Below are 9,883 nucleotides of genomic sequence, written 5' to 3'. Positions count from 1 at the left end.
TCTAGAACAAACAGTATATCAAACATAAGTCTAGGTTTTGTAAGTCAAATAGACTGAAAATTTTTGTCCTCATGTATTTTATAATTTACTGGGAATTTATGCTGATGAACACCGATCAAAATGTTAGCAAACAAAATGCTGTGTCTAATATTATATTTATTACTATATTTCTATACTGCTAATATCACATATTCATATTTTACATCCTGAAGAGTGAGAATTACTTTTCACAAGACTGTTATGTGTTCTTTATAATTGAATTGAATGATTATTATAGTTGTTTCCCAAAATGAAATACTGAAAATATGCTTGTCTATTTCTTGTTTTGTATTATAAAATTATCACCATTTTTTGAATTACAGTTGAATGTTTTATGGAAAGTAAAATGAAATAATAGCATTTGAGAAATATATGTAGCAGAAATTTAACTAAGATGTACAAAGGGGATAATAGAATTAGAAAATGTATCTTTTTTCAAATTCTAGTACAATGTGGACAACAATCAAGAATGGCTGCTAAAACTGGTAAGTTTTATAATGATAGCAACTTTATAGTAGACAGATTAAATTGAGTTTTCTTGTCAGTCTTAGTATTATAAAATGTGAGAAAATCAGACAGTATGTGTCTCTTGTTGTGGCAGAGGATGACATGCTAAATAAAACAAACTAAAAAGAAGCCTCCATCCCTGAATCGAATCAGGCTTTTAGATCCAGACAGTTTGCCCAGCAAATAAATCTAAATAAGTATGTTAGTGAACTCACAAAAATATCAGTCAGCCATATTTACAAAGATGTACATAACAAATAGCCAATAGTATGGTAAGTGGGTATTTAAAGACAGGAAAAGAGAGGGGGGGGGAAGATAGAAACACATTTCAAATTAGAAGACGTTTAAAGCAGAAATCAATCAAATGTGACATATATAATTTGTTTTAAATTTCCTATCAACTATAAAGAGATATTTTTGTGAGAATAGGAACATATATACTGTTAGTTCATATAAAATTATTAGTAATTTGTTAGATATGATCATTGTACCATCATCATATACTTTAAAATTCATAGGTTAAAAAATATATTACTTTTGAAAGAAGTGGCATGATGTTTTAACGTTTATTTAAAAGTCCACTAGCTAAAAAAAACTTCCATTAGCAAAAGACACAAAGTGGGAATGAGAGACTGATGAGAGATCTTCAGAGTAGATAATTGTGAGATGTGGGATGTCTTTCTTGTACTTACTGTATATTTAAAACTTTTTATATTAAAATAATTTCATGAGGGAAATTCTACTTGTACTTTATAACTCAAGTGTTATGCTAATTTTGTATTTTTTTTATAGTGATCTTAGAAAATCTCCAGTGCTATTCTTGGATAGAAACACAGTATCAAATACAGCTTCAGAAATGAGTGCCTTTCATTCTTGTGATTGACAGCAGGAGAAAAAGAAGACAAAAATACCTCAAAAAGAAAAAAGATTATGATGACTGGATTTGAAAGACACTGGAGAGATGAAATATCCCCCTCAGTCTTGCCCTCATGACAGGCTATATAAGGATTTCTAAAAAGCCACCCCTTCCTTTTCCTCCTCAATTGTCACTAGCGCTAAATTTGCTTGACTACTTTTGCTGAAACTGGCAGTTGATTTGGTATAATGTGGCCACCACAAATCATCTTCACCATGTGGGTACACTATTAGTCATCATGAGGTGACCTTTCCGAAGAAGAAAAAATTCCTGCATGTATCTCAGTAAATGTTGACAAAAGCCTGTGAGAACAAGAGTGTTGATAAGATTTATCACACCAAGGCACTAGGTAATAGAAATTTTCCTGCAAATTAACAACTGTAGTTGAAATTATTTGTGCATTTCTGTAAATGCCAGCACAGTGTAACATCTGTCCTAGAATACAAAACACAGGTCATTTGATGTGGTTAGTGTGCTTTTCATCTTTATAAATGTTGCTTGCTCTTTAGCCTGCCATGATTACCGTAGCTTTAGGCAGATACATGACACCTACCCCTATCACACAGTTCAGATGGTGATATCTCTCTCACATCAGAGAACCTATTTGTCTCCATTAAATAGCTTCTGGAGAAAAATACTAAATTCCCACAATCATTACAGTTTCTGTATGTTAATTAAATCATATAATATTTGCATATACATACAAAAGAAGAACCTTTTCACTTTAATACCCTATAGTATTTTAATATAGATTCAAGGATAGAATCACATTCACCTGGAAATATTCTATAACTCTGTCTAATCCCTATGAGGTTCTTTAGCAAGTTGTTTTATTACCTTTGGCAGAAGAGATGCCATGTGAACCTGGTTACTTTGCTATTTGTTCTTGAAATAATGGATAAAACATTCTGAGACAATATCAAAAAAATTAATTATCTTTATTTTGTGCAGATCTATATACATTCTTTTGGAAACAAAAGAAGGAAACTGTTATCTTCCTTCTATTTAACTTGCCAACATGTTTTACCCCCAAGGAAACAAACCAGAGTGATAACAAGAATGTGGCATGGAACCACACATTCTTGATCATCTTTTCTGGTCATGACTTTAGACTTAAAATTTTGAAGATATGAAGTACACTAGACCTTGAAGACCACATTCAATCCACCATGAGAATCAGAAACAAGACAGATACATTAAGTGACTGTTAGACACATTAAGATACATGATAGATGGTGAATTTTTCAAAGCTACAAAGAGCTTTTGAAGGAAATTAGGACATAAATAGATTATCATCCCAAATTATACATATGTAGTAAATTATTTTCAACAATATTGTTGAAACTCCCACTATGCTGTATATGAAGTATAACTTAGTATGTGAAGTCCCGAACCACCAGTTTATAAGGAGGTCACTGTTACTCTATGATCAAATGAATATATCAAAAGCCCAAGAATTAAAACAGAAAAGGATTGAGCTAGAGGAAGAAGAAAGCAGAACCTGTTCATGAAGTCATACAAAGCATTAGGCTTTGGTAGTAATGCCGTCTTCAGACTTGACGCAGGGTTCCATTCCAAACTAGTAATGAACCAAATAGGGAATCATGCCAAGGGCAGTGCCATGCAACACCTTGAATAGCATGCCAAAGAAGTACCCTGCTATGAGCTCGTACCAGAAGCAGAAGTACTTCGGCATCTTAATGACAGATATCTATACTCAAAACAAATAATTCCAGAGCCCCTCAATGCATTGTGCATTAGATTTTCTAACTATAATTAGGTAGAGTAATAGCCGAGGAATTTCAATTTTCAATACAACCTTTATCCTTATCTTTACATTAACCTTAGTCTTTGAATGCCAAAGGATATGTGTCCATGGGGCACTTTAATGTTGTAACCATGTTCATGCATACAGCTAACACCTATTTCTTTTTCTTTCTTTCTTTTTTGTTTTTTTTTTTTTGTTTGTTTGTTTTGTTTTTTTTGAGACAGGGTTTCTCTGTGTAGCCCTGGGTGTCCTGGAACTTACTCTGTAGACCAGGCTGGCCTTGAACTCAGAAATCCGCCTGCCTCTGCCTCCCAAGTGCTGGGATTAAAGACATGCGCCACCACCACCTGGCTAACATCTATTTCTTAATGTGCCAAATGTGGCCACTAGAAAGCTAAAATAGGAGTGGGTAGTCATTATTCTACTTTTACTATGTAACACTGGAACAGCTATTGTCATTAGGATCTCTAAGTAGCTAGAGTGTACCTGTAAATGAAAATGCCTGTCATCCTTGCTATGCAATGAATTTGATGTTCATGAGAAATCTTGTTTGACAACATCCTTTAAAGTAATCTACCACGTTATACAAACATTTTAGCCTAAGTTATTAAATCTCTAGGCAATGCTAATTTTTAAAATTTACTCTTCTCTCATTTATTACATCCCACCTGAAATTTCCTCTCCTTCTTTTTCTCCCAGTTTTACCCCCCTCCAGCTCCCCTTCCCACATATACTCCTCCTCAGTTTCCTTTCAGATATGGCAAATCTTCCAGGGATAAGAAGTTGCAATAACAGAAAACCTAGGATAGCAAAGCTCTTCTCAAGGATAAAAGAACCTCTGGTGGAGTCACCATGCCTGACCTAAAGCTGTACTACAGAGCAATTGTGATAAAAACTGCATGGTACTGGCATAGCGACAGACAAGTAGACCAATGGAATAGAATTGAAGACCCAGAAATGAACCCACACACCTATGGTCACTTGATCTTCGACAAGGGAGCTAAAACCATCCAGTAGAAAAAAACAGCATTTTCAAAAAATGGTGCTGGCACAACTGGCTGTTATCATGTAGAAGAACTTGAATTGATCCATTCCTATCTCCTTGTACTAAAGTCAAATCTAAATGGATCAAGGAACTCCACATAAAACCAGAGACAGTGAAACTTATAGAGGTGAAAGTGGGGAAAAGCCTTGAAGATATGGGCACAGGGGAAAAATTCCTGAATAGAACAGCAATGGCTTGTGCTGTAAGATTGAGAATTGACAAATGGGACCTCATGAAACTGCAAAGCTTCTGTAAGGCAAGACTCCATCAATAAGACAAAAAGGCCACCAACAGATTGGGAAAGGATCTTTACCTATCCTAAATCAGATAGGGGACTAATATCTAATATATATAAAGAACTCAAGAAGGTAGACTCCAGAAAATCAAATAATCCCATTTAAAAATGGGGCTCAGACTAAACAAAGAATTCTCACCTGAGGAATACCGAATGGCTGAGAAGCACCTGAAAAAATGTTCAGCATCCTTAATCATCAGGGAAATGCAAATCAAAACAACCCTGAGATTCCATCTCACACCAGTCAGAATGGCTAAGATCAAAAATTCAGGTGACAGAAGATGCTGTCGAGGATGTGGAGAAAGAGGAACACTCCTCCATTGTTGGTGGGATTGCAAGCTTGTACAACCACTCTGGAAATCAGTCAGGTGGTTCCTCAGAAAATTGGACATAGTACTACCGGAGGATCCTGAAATACCTCTCCTGGGCATACATCCAGAAGATGTTCCAAATAGTAAGAAAGACACATGCTCCACTATGTTTATAGCAGCCTTATTTATAATAGCCAGAAGCTGGAAAGAACCCAGATGCCCCTCAACAGAGGTATGGGTACAGAAAACATGGTACATTTACACAATGGAGTGCTACTCGGCTATTAAAAAGAATGAATTTATGAAATTCCTAGGCAAATGGTTGGACCTGGAGGGCATTATCCTGAGTGAGTCAATCCAATCACAAAAGAACTCAAATGACATGTACTCACTGATAAGTGGATATTAGCCCAGAAACCTAGAATACCCAAGATACAAGTTACACTTTGCAAAACACATGAAACTCAAGAAGAATGAAGACCAACGTTTGGACTCTTTGCCCCTTCTTAGAATCGGGAACAAAACACCCATGGAAGGAGTTACAGAGACAAAGTTTGGAGCTGAGATAAGAGGATGGACCATCTAGAGACTGCCATATCCAGAGATCCATCCCATAATCACCCTCCAAACGCTGACACCATTGCATACACTAGCAAGATTTTGCTGAAAGGACCCTGATATAGCTGTCTCTTGTGAGACTATGCCGGGGCCTAGCAAACACATAAGTTGGTGCTCACAGTCAGCTATTGGATGGATCACAGGGCCCCTAATGGAGGAAGTAGAGAAAGTACCCAAGGAGCTAAAGGGATCTGCAACCCTATAGGGGGAACAACCAGTACCCCGGAGCTCATGTCTCTAGCTGCATATGTATCAAAAGATGGCCTAGTCGGCCGTCACTGGAAAGAGAGGCCCATTGGACATTCAAACCTTATATTCCCCAGTACAGGGAAATGCCAGGGCCAAAAAGTGGGAGTGGGTGGGTAGAGGAGTGGGGGGGAGGGTATTGGGGACTTTGGGGATAACATTGGAAATGTAAATGAGGAAAATACCTAATAATATATATATATTACATATAATATAATATATATATATATATATATATATATATATATATATATATATATATATGAAGTTGCAATAAGACTAGGCACCTCTCCTCATATTAAGGCTAGGTGAGGCAACCCGGTAGTACAAAAAGGGTCAAAAGTCTTAAAAGAGAAAGCAGGCAAAAGAGTCAGAGAGCTACTGCTCCCACTATTAGGAGTCTCATAAGGAGATCAAGTGAAACAATCTTAACATGTATACAGTGGGTCTCAGTGAAACTCATGCAAGCTCCCTGATTGTTGGTTTGGTCTCTGTAAGCCCCTGAGAATCCAAGTTAGTTGATGCTGTGGGTTTTCTTATGGTCAGAAAACTTTATTTAATGTAAATATGTTGTATAAAAAGTTTAGCATTAGCATATTTATTGGAATTTTAGCTACACATTTATGTTCATGTGTTTATTTTTTCTCCTCCTCAATAAACTTGACAATGAAGAAATGAAAAGAAAGGAATTACAAGGTTGTTACATTTTGATGGAAGAAGGAAAAGAATCAGAAGGAAGCATAAGAGAAAAGATCTGAGGAAGACTCAGTGTATCACTCTGAAGTTCAGGAGTAGGAAATGTGAAAGGCTAAAGATTTAGACAAATATGAAAGAGTTTAAAAACTGAATGTTTTACTTTGAGGCATTGCCAAGGCCCTTTGACTCCTTGTAGACTGAAGGAATATTAATTTTAACTCACTTTTGCTTAGTCTCCGCCTTAGACCCTTGTGAATTTAGCACATTTCCAACTCATTTTCTCCTCTCCTGCTATGGAGATTAACAGTTCTTATGTAAACTTGCAAAACTCAGGACTTTGGAAGTGTTTTATTTAAACAAGAAAGAAGATGCTCTTGACAACAGGTGTCTCTGATGAAGGTGCAGTCTCAATCTCTTGGATAACAGGGCAATTGCTTGGCTTAAAGCCGATCATGCATCAGACTCTGCAGATTTTTGCTTCTTGATTGAAGCAATGCACTTTTATACTTAGAATCCCGGCAATAAGAATGGCTACAGGGTTCCAATTCCCTCTGCAGGATTATGGCCTGCATAAGAACTAGAAACAGCTGAGTCCTTTGAAGATTTTCCTGGGCATCTTGCCCTTCTTCTCAAGGCTTCTAAACAAAACCCAGTTCTGAATAGAATGTGAGAGCATTAGAGAAAAAAATATATCTTTCAAATCAAGTCCCAGTGTAGGTACTTTTCAATCACCATTTCCCAAAAGACTCCAAACCTAGAGTTAACGTGAAAAAGCGTTGGCACTTGTCTTTAAGTGCTCACACCTGACATTTGGTCATAATACACAACATCTCCCTAGACCTCATTTTCTTTCCTTAAACATTAAGTGTTAAATTTTTTCTTAAAGGTAGGAAGTTCCCATGACAGCAAAGCTAAAATGTAAAGTGAAAATCAGCATCGCTTTTATTGCAGCCCACGGCCACCTGTTCTTTGCACAGAAGCTATCCTGACTGCAAACTTCACAGATTGCCTCAATACAGAAACAGAAATGCAGTACACACGTAATAGTTTTCTTTTCTCTCCACTCCAAATTATAGTATAGTATAAATACTCTCATTGTATTTACATCCATAGTTTTCACTCCATAATTATTATTTTATCCTTTTATCCTTTGTGGTGGCTTGAATAAACATGGCCACGTAGCCCATATATTTGAATGCTTAGTCATCTGGAAGTGGGACTATTTAAGAAGGATTAGGAGGTATGGCCCTTTTTGGAGGAATTGTCAACTGGGGGTGGGCTTTGAGGTTTCAAAAGCCATGCCAAGCACAGCCTATTTCTCTCTCTTTTTTTTTTTTGGGGGGACAAGGATTCTCTGTATTGCCCTGGCTGTCCTGCTTCTGCCTGCCAAGTGCTGGGATTAAAGGCATGCACCATTACTGCCCACCAGCCTATGTCTCTTTTGGCATATGAATCAGGAAGTAGTCCTTAACTACTTCTAATGTACCATGTTTTCCTGCCTTCATGCTCTCAGTCATGATGACTCTATGCTAAGTTCCTGAATCTGTAAGTAAGCTCACAGAACCTCAGACATGACACCACTTCCTGGGTTGACCAGCCATTGACCTACTTGCACATTAAACCACTTTCTACATGAAAAGGACATCATGTTGTCTTTACTGAGGTAGATTATGGATTTGCCTTGCTGGCAAATAACTCTTTCTCTTGTGTAGTTCAGTCTGAAGTTTTCCTTGGCAATTATTCCACAGCTCTGGCATCTCCAGCATCTTGGGGTCTCCAACATATGTCAGGCTTCACCTTCACAGCTTCATGAAGTGCTTTTTAGGGGTTTTCTTGCAGAAGCACTTTGCCTCTGTGGCTTTTCTTAGGCAGAGAAGAAATTTCCACAACTCCTTTTTTGTATTCTTGATTCTACCATTATGACAATGGACTAAGACCATGAAATTGCAAGCACATCTCCAATTAAATGTTTTCTTCTATGAGTGTTTTCTTCTTCATGGTATCTTTTCACAGTAATAAAAATAAGTAACAAAACATCTTCTATGTGAGTGTATGCAAATTTAATTGTTATTTTCAATTGGCAAGTAATAGTTCCTTGTGTGCAGTTAGCATAATTTAACTGACCTCCATATTCATAGCTCTTATCATGAGCTGGGATACTAAATAGCTTAGTGACAATCATTTCACAGAAGTAAAGATTGTATGAGATAAATTCCTAAAAACAAGATTTCTAGGTAAAAGAACACACATTAATCAATGTGAGTATGTGTTATAGAATCCCCTTTTCTAGGTAAATATATACTGATAAATCATAAAACAATATAGTATAGTACATTACAATAAAATACTATACAATACAAAACATTTACTATTTTATACTTCTTTATATTGACAACTGTGTTAATCTTTGATAATTAAATTAGTTAGCATTACAAAGATAACATTCTTTTAATGTGCCTCCTAAAACAAGAGAGATTAAACATTTTAATAAATATTTTATTTATTTATTTATTTATTCATTCATTCATTTATCTACTGGTATGGTGTGCATTTATCTGCCCATTTCACTGTGTGCTATTTGTCCTATTTATTTATAGATTCTTCCACATTAATTTTTGAGTGAGTTATAAGAATTTTTTCCTCAAGATTAAAAACAATGCAGTTCTATATTTTGGTATTGTTAAGTTTTAACACACATTTTGTTATTATTAATGTTTTAGGGTCATTGTAAACATTTTATAACTAGTTATGTGAGGTTTTTTGATTGATTTAGAATAATTTTTTCTTTTAAAAATTGTTCTTAATCATTTCATACAATGTATTTGACCATATTCACCCCCAAACTCTGCCCATACCCACGCTCTTTATTTTCTCACCTCTTTCTATTCAACTTTGAGATTTTGTCTGTTTTGTATTTGTTTTCTTTCCCTTCAAGTCCTGATTTTGTTGTCCACTTAGTCTTGAGAGACAGATCTACCTTGGTGTGTGGTTAAACTGCCAAGGGCTACATCATTTGAAACAACTATCTCTTCTTCCCTCTTTCTCCCTCTATGCCGGCATTTTGTCTGGTTGGAACTCATGTAGGGCTTGTGCCTACTCTGACAATTGCTGCCAGTTCATGTGCCCAACTGTATTGTTATGTCTAGAAAATACTCTTTCCTTGTTGCTATTTACTTGCTCTGCACTTACCATGCTTGTGAAGAGCCTTGAGGCTTTCTAGGAGAGGTGTGATATGTGTGTCTCATTTGATGATGAGCATTTCACAGTACTTCACAATGCCAATTTAATCTCATCTCATTGTAATTTACTCCTTTCATGGCTTTATGTGTGAGTTTCTCTTTAAATTATGATGGAAATCAAGAACAACATCATATAAACATGTCCTAGGACAGCACAGACAAGTTGAGTAAATTTTATGTATGGAAATATAGCTTATCAACAT

This window comes from Mus musculus, chromosome 13 (genome assembly GCF_000001635.26).
Source record: "Mus musculus strain C57BL/6J chromosome 13, GRCm38.p6 C57BL/6J".
NCBI lineage: Eukaryota > Metazoa > Chordata > Mammalia > Rodentia > Muridae > Mus > Mus musculus.
The sequence above is the reverse complement of the archived record's forward strand: the minus strand, read 5'-3'. Positions refer to the sequence as shown.